This window comes from Melospiza melodia (assembly GCF_035770615.1).
Source record: "Melospiza melodia melodia isolate bMelMel2 chromosome 7 unlocalized genomic scaffold, bMelMel2.pri SUPER_7_unloc_1, whole genome shotgun sequence".
In the NCBI taxonomy this organism is placed as follows: Eukaryota; Metazoa; Chordata; class Aves; order Passeriformes; family Passerellidae; genus Melospiza; species Melospiza melodia.
This window is the reverse complement of record NW_026948497.1, coordinates 4,125,002-4,140,018: the sequence shown is the minus strand read 5'-3', so window position 1 is coordinate 4,140,018 and position 15,017 is coordinate 4,125,002. Positions and strand designations below refer to the sequence as shown.

General features: G+C 52.7%; 2 long non-coding RNA genes and 1 pseudogene across 2 annotated transcripts; 2 read left to right on the top strand and 1 right to left on the bottom strand.

Annotated features, from left to right (window-relative positions):
- The window catches only part of LOC134432720 (zinc finger protein 850-like), a 359,084-nt pseudogene that overhangs the window by 1,610 nt on the left and 342,457 nt on the right, over positions 1-15,017 (top strand).
- Positions 2,761-11,247, top strand: LOC134432847 (uncharacterized). Its single transcript, XR_010031412.1, has 2 exons — positions 2,761-5,024; positions 9,388-11,247. It is a non-coding gene; the product is annotated as an uncharacterized LOC134432847 (long non-coding RNA).
- Positions 2,787-9,935, bottom strand: LOC134432861 (uncharacterized). The gene is made up of 2 exons (XR_010031425.1): positions 9,821-9,935; positions 2,787-9,430 (listed from the first exon to the last, which is right to left on the bottom strand). It is a non-coding gene; the product is annotated as an uncharacterized LOC134432861 (long non-coding RNA).

Here is a 15,017-nt window from a genome sequence, read left to right as displayed (position 1 = left end):
CCGGACCTCCGGCCTGGTCCAGCACCAGAGGACCCACACTGGGGAGAGGCCCTATGAGTGTTCCAAGTGTGGGAAGAGGTTTACGACCAGCTCCCATCTCCTCCAGCACTATCGGATTCACAGAGAGGAGAGGCCCTTCCAATGCCCCGACTGCGGGAAGGGATTCAAGCGCAACTCCACCCTCGTCATTCACCGGCGCATCCACACTGGGGAGAGACCCTACGAGTGTGATAAATGCAGGAAGAGGTTTTCGACCAGCTCCATTCTCCTCCGGCACTATCGGATTCACACAGAGGAGAGGCCCTTCCGCTGCCCCGACTGCGGGAAGGGATTCAAGCGCAACTCCACCCTCATCACCCACCGGCGCATCCACACTGGGGAGAGGCCCTACGAGTGTCCCCAATGTGGGAAGAGCTTCTCCAGCAGCTCTAGCTTGACCCAACACCAACGGAGGCGCCACTAAGGGAAGCCCTGCGACTGCCCCGAGTGCGGGCAGAACTTCGTGCGCTGCTCCAGCTCCATCCCCCACTGGAGGAGGCACTTTGGGCACAGCCCTGGTCACTCACATTCCCTGTGATCCATGTTGAGAAGACACCTGGCTGCTTCTCCTTTTGGTTTGGCCTTTATTTTCCTCTGCTTCACCTTCATCCTTTAAAAACACCCAAAACTGGATTAAATGAAGGAAATTGATCGAATATATCTGACGTTGCATAATTTCTCAGTTGTTTTAGAGGGAATTTAGGTTTTGGGGACAGGTTCTGTGTGGAGTGCTGCTGTTGCTAAGAGGCAGGAATTTGATCTCACCCTTCTTGTTTTGCTAAGAACTCCTCCCCTGACCCCAACCCCATTTCCACCCTTGGGATATCCTATAAAAACTCCACGGCTCTGCCTTTGCCCTGTCTTTGGGTTTGGGCGTCCCATCCCCCTCCGAGGTAAATTTGGGGGTCCCATTCCCCTCCCAGCTCTATTTTGGGGTCCCGACTCTCTTTTCCCCGCTGTCTCCTTTCCAGTCGTTCCCCCAGTCCCTTCCCCTGTGTTTGGTTTTGGGTGCTCCAGGCCCCTCCTGCTCCATTTTGGTTTCCTGACCCCATTTTGGATTAATTTGGGGTCCCCAGCCCATCCCCAGGGTCACCTTCCCCCTCACACCAAATTCCGCTCCTGGCAACTGATGAGTCATCAGCGAGACACGCTCTGATTGGCTGGAAATTACCCTGCGCGGTCTCTGAGTATTTACTGCAGGGAGAGGCCTTGGTCTGTGGCTGGCAAGTGATGAGTCGGTGTCGGGGCCCTGATTGAGTGAAAATCGCTGGGCGGGGCCAGTGCTCTGAGCTTGTTCCCAGCAAGTGGATCGTCATCAGTGCCTCGCGTTGTGATTGGTCGGGATCTTTTTTGGGGTGGGGTTCGGAGGAACTGGGGTTTCTTGAGGTTTATTTGGGTTTATGTAGGGTTTGTTTGGGATTAGATATGGAGTCTTTAGGGTTTTTCTTGGGTTTTACTTGGTTTATTTCTGTTTATTTGGGGTTATTTGGAATTCTTTGTGTTTATTTGGAAGTATTTGGGTTTGTTTGTGTTTATTTGGGCTTATTTGGAATTATTTGGGGTTCTTGGGAGTTATGTTGGTGTATGTGGGATTTTTTTCGGTGTACTTGAAATCATTTGGGGGTCTTTGAGTTTAATTTGGGGTTTTTTGTTTGGTTTTTTTTGGGTTATTTGGATTTGTTTGGGGTTATTTGGGGCATTTTCAGGTATTTGGAGTTTTTGGGTGTTCTTTGGGGTTTATTTCGATTGTTTTGGGGTTATTTAGGTTTTTTGGGGTCATGTGGTGTCAAAAAACCCGGGAATGTTTTTCCTGCAAAGATCCGGGAATTTTTCCTTAAAAATCTGAGAGTTTTTCCCCAAAAAACCGGGAAAGTCCTTTAAAAATCCCAGACTTTTCCCAGCCAATAGCAGCGCGCCCCACCCCAAACCATTCAATCACCACGCTTCATCTCTCAAACTAACGAATCATGCCGCACCCCACCCCAAACCAACCAATCACCGCGGGTATTCCCTCAGGAACACCGGCATTCCCGTGCGCGGATCCAACCAATCACCGCATGCCTCCCCACTGCCCGCCTCTCGCACGCCGAGTCAACCAATCACCGCAGGTCTCTCCTCAGCTACTCCCGCCTCTCTTGAGCTGAACCAACCAATCACCGCGCGCCTCCCCTCGGCAAAGCCCGCCTCCCTCGCCCGTCTCCTGTCAATCACCGCGTCCTCTCTCAAACCAACCACTCACCGGGCATCTCCCCTCAGCAACTCCCGCCCTCCCCGCGCGTCTCCAACCAATCGGAGTCGAGCCCAAAGCAGCGCCCCCTGACCACGGGCCGGGCATGGAGCGGGCGCCCCCTCCCCCCCCCACCTCGTCTCCGGGACCCCCTCAGGGACCCCCGGGAGCCGCCCCGGGCTCGGGCGGGTCCTGCGGGAGGCGCTGGAGAGCGGGGGAGGCGCTGGGAGAGGACGGGGGGCTCCGGGAGCTGCTGAGGTGCAGGGACAGGTGAGGGGTCCTGGAGGGGTCGTGAGGGGAATTTGGGGAGGGGTCTTGAGGAGGTTTGGGGGGGATTTGGGGAGGGTCTGGGGGGAACTTGAGGAGGTTTTAGCGGGGTCTGGGGGTGCTGGGGGGGCTATGGGGGGGAATTTGGGGAGGGGTCCTCGGGGGGTGTCACGATCCGTCCTCACGGATGGGTTTCGTGATGGTTCATGGATTTGATCTCAGGGTGCAAAAAGAACTGACACGGTACAAGGAGTTTTGCAATGATAATTGAAACAAATGCACCTTTATTGAATGACCACAGCAAAATGCGATAGAGGGATTAAGGGAGAGAAAAAGACAGAGGAAGAGAGGGAATAGGGCTGCCAAACGTAGAGACAAAGTCCTTTGGTCCAGTCCAGTCGAGGACCCGCCTGTTGCGTCGGGGAGATCTCAAAGTCTCTCGCTAACTCAGAGGTTTTTATTATGATAACTCTATTGGAAATTGCGAGGCAGGAGGATACAGATACAATAAGGAATAGAAGTAACAGGTAGTCCATGCTCTCAGCAGTAAAGGAGAGCCATTGTCTTCTTGGTGCAGGGGTCACAACCTGCAGGCAAACATCTCGCTTTGGTCAGCTTGCCTCCCCCACACACCTACCTCGGGCTGGGGGTTTCAGTCCCGGTCCTTGGAAGGAGCAGAGGGGCCTTTCCACATGGGGGTTCCATGTCTCAGTCCTTGATGGAGAGGCTCCTTCCATCTCAGTCTGTCTGTCCCGGTGGTTGTAAAACAGGTGAGGGTCTTCTGTGGGGGGACCACCTGAAACGCAGGAGAAGTCCAGCCAGGCCAAGAGGTGGGACAGCTTCCAAGGCTGTTGTTGCAAAAAGGGCACAGTGCCCCGTTCTTCTTCTCATTGGGCTCAGCGTAGCATACAGCAAACAACACCTGTGAGAACAATGGCTTCGCAACGCTCTCAGGTCTCAGGCACATGACTTTCTCCCTTGGAGCCAGAGATTCAAGACAGGGGGATCTTCAGTGGTCCCCCAATGACAATCGTGAGGCAGATGAGGGAAAATTCAGACAGACTCTCACAAGCAGAAACTGGCAGGATGTGTCTGCTTCCAGTGCTTGTCTTGGGTGTTCCTTCGCAGTGCTGGCAGCATCATCAGAGACACACCACACGTTCTCTCATGCCAGGGTCATCCCAATCTTCTGCACTTGCCCAGGGGCCTCCCAGGTTCACCAGGGAAAATGGCTGCTCGTGCCAGTCCATCCCCTTGCCCAGAAGGCACCCGCTTGTGTTTGGGCACGAGCTGCTGGCCACAGCCAGATGGGCAGCACCCGCAGCATTGGCCATCAGACGCTGGACTGATGTTTTTTTCCAGAGAGCAAGAAAAGCAGCCAGAAGCACACAAGGCAACTTGACAGTATCTCTGTAAGAATGTCATTGTACTGTGAAAGTCAATAGTGGATGGTGGTTTTGTGCTGCAGATAATCACTTCTGAGCAAAAATCATTCCAGGAAGGGTCAACAGCTTCTGCCTTCTGATGGATAAGTCAATTTGCCACTGCTGTCCAGGCCCATGGCCCCTCCCAGTCTGACCAAGTTTTGGTCTGCGGGTATTATTGGGGTTAGTCTGGAGGCAAAGATCACACTGCCACTTGAGTAATAGTGGCATGTAAATTCCAGGCAACGATTCTTTCAATCAAGTAGGTGTTCAGGGCATCTATTCCCCAGTGTGTTTTCTGGTGCTCCTCCCTTACTAGTGACTACATGAAATGGGAAGGGATTACCAGCTTCCCTTCAATGGTTGCCCACCCTTCTTGGTTGTAGGTCCCGTTTTGATCTTTGATTAGTTTTCTATCTTTCTCATTGTATTCTGGCTTACCTTCAAGGGAAATTTGCCCATCTAAAATCAGAGCTCCTTCAATAGTTACCTCACCTTTTGCTGCTTCCTTTGCCTCTCTATCCGCCAGCTCATTTCCTTCTTCCAATTCTGAGTTCACTCTCTGGTGTGCCCTAATAAGCATAATTGCTGCCTTTTCAGGCAGCTGAACTGCTTCCAGCAGCCCGATTATCCCGATCATCTCTTGTGCATGTTTGATGTTCTTTCCTTGTGAGGTCAGCAGTCCCCTCTCTCTCCAGGTGGCTCCATGTGCATGCACAACTCCAAATGCATACCATGGCTCTGTATAGATTTTATTCTCTTTCCGCCTGCCATTTCTAAGCCAAAAGGAAAGAGAATCAGTGCAATTATTTTGGTCTTCTGTGCAGAGGTGCCTGTTGGTAGGGGTCCAGATTCTATTACCTCTCTGCAGGTAGTGACTGCATATCCAGCACGTCGCTTTCCACTGGCAATGTGGTTACTCCCATCAGTGAACCAGGTCTCTGCACCATCCAAAGGAGTGTCCTTCAAGTCCGGGTATCTGGAGTAATTAGCTTCAATGGTCTCCAGGCAATCGTGGTGTGCTGCTTCTCCTTGATCCCACTGAGAAAAGAAGCTGGGTTCACAAGGTTAGTGACTACAGAGTCTTTTGCCCAGCACTGACCTCATACCCCAGGTAGATTATTTTCTGTTTCACTGCCTCCGCCTTTTTCTTTTTTTTTTTCTTTGATACTCTGTGTCCTTGGAGCCCTAGGAAATTCAAAAGGCTCACGGTCCAGGCCACACATGCTTCCCTTGTCTGAGTGGATATCAAGAGATTATCCATGTACTGTAATAGCCTTCCTTCTTCTTGTGGAGCTTCCTGGGGCTCTAGGTCTTTTGTAAGTTCTTCTCCAAACAGAGCAGGGGAATTTTGAAACCTTGAAGGCCTTGAGGCCTTCACAATCTATGTGAGCTGGGTTTTGCACCTGCTTTTAGGGTTTTCTCATTTGAATGCAAAAATTTTCTAGTTGGCTTTATGAATAGGGAGGCAAAAGAAGGCCTCTTTCAGATCTAAAACAGTAAACAAGGGTAGCTCAGGTGCCAAACATGTTAGTAGGGTGTATGGGTTTGCCACAAGTTGTACTGCCTGACCCTAGCCCGTTGTTTTCCTTAACTTGTACAGAAGGTGCATTCTCTGCCCTCCCTGCCATGTTAGAGGCCCATACCCCAGGAAACATTGGATCCATTCTTTTCTTGTTAATTTCATCCTTATTTTCAATTTCAGTTTCACTAATTGTTAAAATTAAGCTCAATATATCTCCATATTCTTGATCCTTTACCTCTAAAATAATCTCTCCATCTTTAAATGTGATCTTTGCTTCCAGCTGCTCCAACAAGTCCCTACTCAACAGGGCCTTTGAAGAGTTGGGCATATACAAAAAACTATGACTATTTTGATGGTTTGCAAAATATGATTTTTCAGATTGGCCAGTTGCCCCCTTACCATAACATCTGTTACAGGCATTGAGGCTTTATTTAACACTGAGTTTGCTGCCCCCGTGTCTACTAAAAATTCCATTTTCTTAGCTCCCATCTTTCTACCCCATCCCAGCCTTTTGCCTTAATTCAAAGTCTTGGGGTATAAAATAAGCTGAACGCACTCAGCTTTAATTATTTCTGCTGGGTTTCTTAAATTACATGAAACTCTCTTTTCTAATAATTCAACATCCTTGTTCTTCTTTGCTTCTCGTTACCAGTTGCCACTAAATTCTTTAGAGCTCTCTGAGTAGCCTTGGTTTCCTTAGAATAACATAAATTATAAAGTGCCTGTCTTGGTCTCTTCCGCCTAAACTATGCTTTACAAAATCTCATTCTTTCCCAGTTCTCTTCCCACACAACCTAATTCAAGCATTGTTTCTATTGACACTCACTTTGCTGCCTTGCAAAAAGCTGTGCCTCTTACAGCAAAAACTCTGATATGCCCACAAACACAGACACAGACACACACACACACCCTGCATCTCAAATTCACGAGAGTCAGGGCTTAGGTTGCTGTGGGAAGGGAATTCCTGGAATTCCTTTAATTTGTTTTATCACAGTTAAACATAAATCACCATACTGCAGTTTTTCCATGTAAAATGCTACACTTGTTGCAAACAAAATCCTAAAATCTCCACAAACACAAGCCTACAATACCGAGAATCAAATTACCACAATGTGGGGGAGGAACCACACAAACTCACTGGGAAAGGGGTATCTCTTAAGAGTGCCCACTTTCCTTGACACAACCCAACATACAACACTTCATCATCTACCCACATCAGCTTATCAGCCTCTTCTGGTCCTCACACACTCTGGACACAATCAAAATAACAGCACACAGTAAAATTCCAGGGACCAAGTCCAAACTGCAGGGGCAGAAGAATCCCCTGAGTTCATCTAGCCCCGGTTAAAACATGCACAATCTACACAAATCACACATCACCACCTTTAAACACAGTAAATGACTAAATGTCCTCACCCAGGTTTCTCCACTTGTTCCACTACTCCACGGGGTGTTCCTGCCCTCACAGACTGCCCCAGCCAGCGCTCCGGGCCTCACCTGGCTGCTTCAGACATGGGTAGAAATGCCCCTGCACGCCGTGGGTACACTCACTCACTCACTCAGTCTGTTTTATACACCACGCACTCACACGATTACAAACACGCCAACATTAACCACACAATGCATTAGCCATACAATGTCTGGACACCACAAGCACACAAAGTTCGGGTTCACTCGGCTCACCTCAGAGTCGCTAGCGGCCGCTCCATTGAACAATGAACCCGTTCCCAGTTGCGCTATCAACCGGGAACCTCTGCCGCTGACCGTGCTCTTGGTCGATGGCTGCCTGCAAGCACAGGGACGAGGCTGTGCACTCAGACATCTCTGAGTGACTTATCAGCAGCCCTATCTCCCCCAGGCCCTTTGACAGACGTACCGTCTATCTGCACACCAGCAGGTCATTGTCTGTATCTGCAGGAGGCAAGCCGAGATGGAGCAGAGCTCCTCCAGGAAAATCCCAGGGAGCACCCAGGAGTCCGTCCTCCCTTCTGCCCCTGCAGGGACAGACAATCGCCTGGCTGGCTCGCCAAAATGATTAGTGGAAAAAAAAGAGAAACTCCACAACTTTGTAAAAAGTTGTAAAGCCAGTATGTTTAGCACTGGACGCATGTGGGAATCGTTGTTCCCCCTAAAGGACACGCGCACCCCTGAGAATTCCCCCTTGCTTATACATATGCATATAGTCTCATTCATATTCATTTTACAGATTTCACATTACAAGCTGCAATTAGTTTTTATCAGTCCTTGCCTTTTGCGCAGAGAGCTCTCTGGTCAGCCTCAGCCTTTGGCCCTGACAAAGGGGCCTCCATTTATCTTGAGAGTTTGAATTCCTTCTCTTGGTCGAGGCCATTCTGTGAGCACAAGATTTTTTCTTTGTTTTTTTTCCTCTCTTGTGAGAACAGGGAGTCTTAAGCACAGATAAACAAGTTACAGGCTCAGAACAGCACTTTTCACCTCAATCCAAAAATGCATTTCTATCCTGTTAAATTTCTACTTTGTCTCACCCATCCAAGGAAATATGTGCTCTGACTCCATGATTTTAAAGGCTGAACAGATGCTTTATTCTATACTATATTATACTACATTACACTACTGCTATACTAAATCTATACAAAATTACATACTAAAGAAAAACCTCTGACCCTTTCCAGACAGTCACGACCCAGCTTTGACCTAATTGGTCAATCAGTCCTAACAACCATGACCACAGTCCAATTAACAAATCACTCTCAGTAAACAATCTCAATAACACATTCCACATGTGCCAAACAACAGGTGCAGCAAGTGAGATAAGAATTGTTTTCTTCCTTTCTGAGCTTTCTCAGTCTTTCCACAGCTTCCCAGGAAAAATCCTGGGAGAGAGAATTATGTCTCTATTCAAAGAAATGTGAACACCACAGGGATTTGTCCTCCCTGGTCTCCATCTGCAGCTCAGTGCCTGGGGTAAGGAAAGAAAAGGAGAGGAAGGAATGAGGAAGGAAGAAGGACAGAAAGAGAAGAGGAAGGAGCTGTGGACAAGGAGAGGATGGGATTTGCCTCTGTGCTAGAGGGAAGGGATCCCACCAATTCATCCCTGGCAGGACAGTGTCAGCTAAAATAAACAGGGCAGGAGACTTTTTCTCCTTTTAATGCCTGTATTAAAAGTGATTAGCTCAGGATTGGGAAGCTCGACAGGTCTGCAGTCTCCGTTGTCTCTCCCAAGGTGACTCGCAGGAGGATATTTGCAGCTTTGTCCACTAGGGACAGAGCCGGCGGTCCAGTCCTCGTTGGAGCTTTTTTTGGGCGTGACCCAGATGTTGACTTTCCCAGCTTCGCTCCCTTCGGGACCCGGTCCGAGAGGATCCCCACACCCAGGGTGAGGGGCAACAAAGGCCCCCAGCATCCCCGCAGGTCCAGCACTCTGCTCCTCACGTTCGGACATCACTCCAATTTCTCAACTCTATATTGGCTCGTTGTTTTGGGGGTCTTTTCAGTAAGTTTGGAGTAGTAGCTTCTCATGGCATGCTGGTCCTGAAGTTATTTAGCATGTCCCCTCTCCCACGTTTAGTCCTTTCTCCTCACTGTCTGGGGAGGTCCCCGCCCTTCACTGTCTCCGGAGAAGAGCCATTAACTTAGTCTTGGCCAGGGCCTTTACTGATCCAAAAAAGAACCATTAACGACAACGACTTGTAATTATCATAACAAACAGGTAGCGCCTCAGCAGCAAGAGTGATCTGACTAGTTTTTGTAACCTTTTTCTCACAAAAAAAAATTGGCGGATTTTTGTTTATAACATCAGCAGTGGGATTGTCCTGCAGCCAGGGGCAATGCTGGGCTGAGACATGGAGCAGAGGAGAGGGGCAAAGGGGCAGTGACTTCCTCCTCGCCTGCCTCTGTGTCCCAGGCCATTTTCCTTTTCCTTGCAGCCTCCTCCAGCTTCATCCAGACAAAGTTTGGGATTGACAAATCCTGGCTTGGGGGAAAAACAGTGGGTGAGCCCTTGGTCCTGCTGTCCCAAGTCCATCTCCAGAAGTAACTGCCCTGTTCACAGTCGGATGGGCCCAGACCCTGCTCATCTCCAGCTTCCCCCACCCCTCCAGGCTGCCGGGATCCCTCAGCTCTGGGATTGGCCTTTGCTGCTCTCCCCACTCTGATGCCAATGTCTCCCCCCCCCCAAACTGGTACCACCTCCCCAGCCAGTACAGACAGTTTGCCACCGGAACCCTCCACAAGTCTCCAAAGCGGCATCTGCGTCTCACCCTTGGGGACCTGCAAGATCCAAACATCCCCTACCCCGCAAACAAATCCTCCCAGAGGCCCCCCCAGTGGATTTGGGGTGAGTTCCCCCTCCCCGCTCACCTGTGGGATCTGGGGGATCGATGCTGCCAGGGCCAGGGGAGCTGCAGACTCAGCAGGCAGGCGGGAAAAGCGTGGTTCTGCTGGGGCTCCTCCTCTTCCTCCTCCTGTTCCTGCTCCTCCTTTTCCCCATCCTCCTCCTCCTCTCCCTCCTCTTCCTATTGCGCCCCCTTCCAGATCCACTCCAGATCCCACCTCTCCCCCATGGCTGCAGCACCACCAGCATTTGGGTGGAGGGAACCCCCCATGAGCCCCCCAGGGATGGGCAGGGGGCTTGGGGACCCACCCAGTGCGGATCCATTCCCCCCCAGAGCCCCAGGGAATCACTCCAGGAATCGAATGATGGGGACACAAAGGGATCCCCATGGAACCGCTCTTTTTCTGTTCCATCCCCACCGTTCCCTTCCCTCACTCATCATTCCTCCAACCCAAAGACCCCTCCCAACTCAGTCCGGGGGTGTCATCCCTCTCGTGCTCTGAATCCTCTTTTCCTCTGCTCTTCCACCCCTTCTCCATTGTGCCCCCAGCCCCAGCCCTCACCCCTGTGTTTGGTTTTGGGGGATGCAGGCCCCTCCTGCTCAGTCTGGAGAGTCACATCTCCCCTTTCCCTCTATTCTGGCAGCTCCTGGCTGCTTTTTCCTGGGAGGAATCCCTCAGTTTTGGGACTTTTGAGGTTTAGCTTAGAAGTGTGACAGCTCTGTCTGGCTTTCCCCTTCCTGTTGTGGCCCCTCAGCTGCCCCTGACACCCTGGGGGTGCTGGGATTTCTCTCCTGGGGACAAGGACGTTCATCCCCTTCCAGGAGCCCAATGCCTGGCTGGGGCTCCAGGTCAGGGGGTCCTTGAGCAGCTGCCCCAGAACCTCCCCCAGGGTCTCCCAGCACAGCTGGAGCTGCTCAGCCTGGGGTCCACAAAGGCCTCAGCAAGACCCAAGTCCCTCCCAGGAACCCTCAACTCCCTCCAACCCAGCATCCCCCACATCCCCTGCAAGTTCCCCCCATGGCACTGGCCATGGCCATGTCCCCACATGTCACTGCCCATGTCCCACCATGTCCTCACCCATGGCTCTCTCCCTGTTTCCATCCCTGTCATTGTCCCCCACATCTCCATCCATGCCTGTGTCCCCCCATGTGTGGTAGCTAGGGAAGAGGCGCTGCGGAAGATCTCGCGATGTCACGGAAAGCCAGGACCCTCGGTTCCCCATAGATAAGACCCTCAGTTACTCATAGATAAGAAATTAACATAGGAATGTGGTCCCACTAACAATAGGAATGTTGCCCCACTGAAGCCAGTAACTTTCCATCCCTTACCCAGTACTTTTCCATTCCCTACTAACCAGAGGTAAGAAGGACAAACCCCTTTTTGACGTAGAGACCCCTTAGACTATAAGACCCCAGAAGAAGAAGTAATAAAGGCCTTTTGACCGTCCACCACATTGGTGTCTGCGTGTGTCATTGGCCCGAACGGCCCTGGAGAGAGGGCTGTCGAGCTGTACCTCAGAACCAGGTCGCCTGCCTTGATCTAGAAGGCAACATTTGGTGCCGGGACCCGGGACAGCGGCTTGCGCCCGGCCAACGGGGACACTCCTGGAAAGAGGACGGCGGCTGCGGCAGCGGGACTGACCGCAGTGGGGGGGACGCCCCCCGGACCAGCTTGGACCATGGAATCCACAGCGAAGGTCGTAAGTCAGGCTCATGAGCAATGGGGAATTAAAGGTGAGCTCAGGAACTCTACTCTTGCTATTGCAAGGCTCCTAGAGCTGGGGACAATCGAACGTCCGGTAAATATATTATATTGGGAAGCGCGGGAGAAGTGCACTGCCGCCTCAGCAGAGGACTCAAAGTCCGCAGGCAGTGGTAAAAACCTCAAAGCGTGGGGGAAAGTAGAAGAGGCCCCACGCAAGACGTTAGAAGAACAGGAGACGCGGGAAGCCGCGCGTATACGTTTATTAGCTACACCAAAGCCGGGGGTGGGGGCCGCGACGCAAACCGCCTCTGAGAGCGATCAGATTGAAGGCGGGAATATGCGGGGGCCGGGCGCGTTCCACCCCTTCCCGAGCCCGAGCCCAGACCCCCCGGAGCCCCCAGGAGACCCCCTGGAACCCCCAGGGGAGCCCCCGACCTTCCCGCGGAGCCCGCCGGGTCCCAGCCCCCCTGCAGAACCGTCCGAAAAATCCGCGGTTTCTCTATCCGTCTCTTCCCCGCCGGCCGCCGGTCCGGCGCAAGAAGCAGAGCAGCGCGCGTGATGCTTCTGGCAGGGACTCGCGGAGGAGGCGCGGAACGAGGCCAGATTGTCGGACCCCGCCAGGATCAATAAAAACTCGCCCCCGCCATGTGCGTTTAAAAATGGCGCCGAACCACATGGCGAGGGCGGAAGGGAGGAGGCGGGGGGCGGAAACGGAGTCAGCCTGCTTAACAACGCATGCGCGGGCGAGCGGGGAAGGGGGGCGGTCCCCGCGGAGGCGCGTAAAACCAACCAGAGCGCTCTATTCAAATTAGGTCCTTGTAGGGTAAGGACCTCCCCCGGCAGGAGGCGAGGGGAGCCCAGGGGGAGGGAACGACACCACCCCCGAAGGGAGGAGCAGGGTCGAAGCCGAACAAAACGGCACGGAGCGCCGGAAGTGTACCGGCAGTCAGCTTCCGCCTCAGAGTCAAGTAACAGCTGCTCAGACAGCTCGGAAGAGCCGACCGAGTCCGGCTGGGACTCGGAAACCGAGAGAGCAGAATTAATGCGGTTTCGAGTGAAACCGAATAAAGCTTTAAACAATATCGAGAAACAATCGCAACACAAACTCAGCGATTGGGGAAAAATAAAAGCAGCCTGTGGGGACCGGGCACCGGCAGCCTCCATGCACGCTTTCCCGGGGGGGGTTGCCGGAGCGCGGGGGAACCAACAAAGGGCATATACCCCGGTTAACCCAAAGGAAGCCAAAGCGATTTCAGAAATAGGGATCAACTCAGCTGTAGTACACACTCTTGAGGATGACCTTTCTAGCAATAACGATCTGCTCACTTTTGATATTAAGCAAATAAGCCGCATGCTTTTTGATGGGTCGGGGCGGACTGTATTTAAGCAGGAATGGCAGGACGACCGCGTTAGCCCAGGCTTCCGGGGAAGGGCAGCAACTCAGCGAGCTGTCCCCAGCCAGCACAGCTTTCCCTGGCAGCACCCTCACTCCAAGCATCCCGGCCCCGGGGAAATGGGACGTCCTTTCCATGCTCGGATTTCGGATTACAAACCTATCCTGAAGGCCACTGCCGTGCACCCCCTGCTGCCAATCAAATTGACTTGGAAATCATCAGACCCTGTATGGGTTGAGCAGGGGCCCCTGACAGAGCCTCGAATGGCAGCCTTGCAGGAACTGGTCGACCGCGAATTGCAAAAGGGTCACATAGAACCCTCCACCAGCCCATGGAACACCCCTGTATTCGTGATCCCCAAGAGGTCCGGAGAAGGCTATCGCCTCGTCCACGACCTGAGAGAGGTGAACAAGACGATCCGACCCCTGGGTCCAGTTCAGACTCTGCTACCCGCGAACTCAGCCATCCCCACAGGGCAGCCGTGCGCAGTACTGGACATCAAGGACTGCTTCTTTTCAATACCCCTGCACCCTGAGGACAGAGAACGATTCGCCTTTTCTGTGGCGTTTCAGAACGGCGAGCGGCCCAACCTTCGCTTCCAATGGAGAGTGCTTCCACAAGGCCTGGTCGACAGCCCGACCATATGCCAGATCACCGTGGACTAAGCACTGACGCCAGTCCGACACTCCAATCCCACCGCAACCATCATCCAGTACATGGATGACATCCTGATCGCATCACCATCGACAAGCCAAGTAGATGACCTGGTGACCACAATCACAGAGACCCTTCAGGCCAACGGCTTCGAGATCACAAGCGCAAAGATCAAGAGAGGACCCTGCGTGACCTTCCTGGGAGTAGGAATCACAAGCTCCTACGTGACACCCCCCGAGATGAAGATCAACCGAGAAGTCAAGACGCTCCACGACGTGCAACGCCTGGTGGGATCGCTGCAGTGGCTTCGCAACATTGTTCTGATTCCTCCCGAGGTCATGGACCCTCTATATGACCTCCTGAAAGGGAAGAACCCCTGGGAACCCAAGGAGCTGACACCGCAAGCAACGAGCTCCCTCGACTTCATCGAAAACCAGATGTCCACTGGCACACTTGCCAGGTGGAACCCAGCCATGCCACGGGACTTGTACGTCCACTTTACACCGAAGGGGGGAGTGGGAGCACTGGCTCAAGGACTCGCTGAAAAGGCCCGACCGATCCAATGGGTGGTCCTCGGAAGACCCGCCCGTGCATTTTCCCCAGGAATCGAATGCATCGCCAGTCTCATCATGAAAGGCAGGAGACTCGCCTTGAAACACCTAGGGACAGAGCCGACAAGCATCCACCTTCCGTTTCGCATGCGACCGCGGAGCCAGCCACAATATCGGAGTACCTGGCCCTTGCCCTCTCCGGCTTCGGTGGAGAAGTCTCCTACTCCTCCAAGCCACCCTGGACTCAGCTGCTGACCGTAGTCGACATGGACATGCCGCCAAAGGTCAAGGACAGACCGCAGCCAGGACCAACGGTCTTCAGAGATGCTTCCTCCACAACTTCAACCGCAGCAGCAGTGTGGCAGGCAGGAGAGCAATGGCATTGCGTCAAAGCGTGTGACCCCACACTGTCGGTGCAACAACTGGAGGCAGCAGCAGTGGTTTTGGCGTGCGGACTCTTCCAAGATGAACACCTCAACATCGTAACGGACTCTATATTCATGGCAAGGCTTTGCCTAGCCATGGCAGGATCAGGAGTGTCAACATCAGCAGCAGCCCTAATGCTGGAAGAAGCACTTTCCTCGCGACAGGGCACCGTGTCAGTCATCCACATCAACAGCCATGACCCAGTCAAAGGTTACTTCCAGATCGGCAACGACAAAGCGGACGCTGCAGCGAAAGGCGTTTGGACCTTGCAAAAAGCTCGTCAACTGCACGAGTTGCTCCACATCGGAGTCAAAGCACTGGTGAAGACATGCGAAATCTCGACAGCGGACGCAAAACATGTGGTAGCCACCTGCCCTTACTGCCAGAAGTCACCCCTATGGACCTACGGAGTCAACCCGAGAGGTCTCGAGCCCTCAGAAATCTGGCAGTCGGACTTCACCTGGTGCGAACTGATGAAGCCCCGAGCATGGC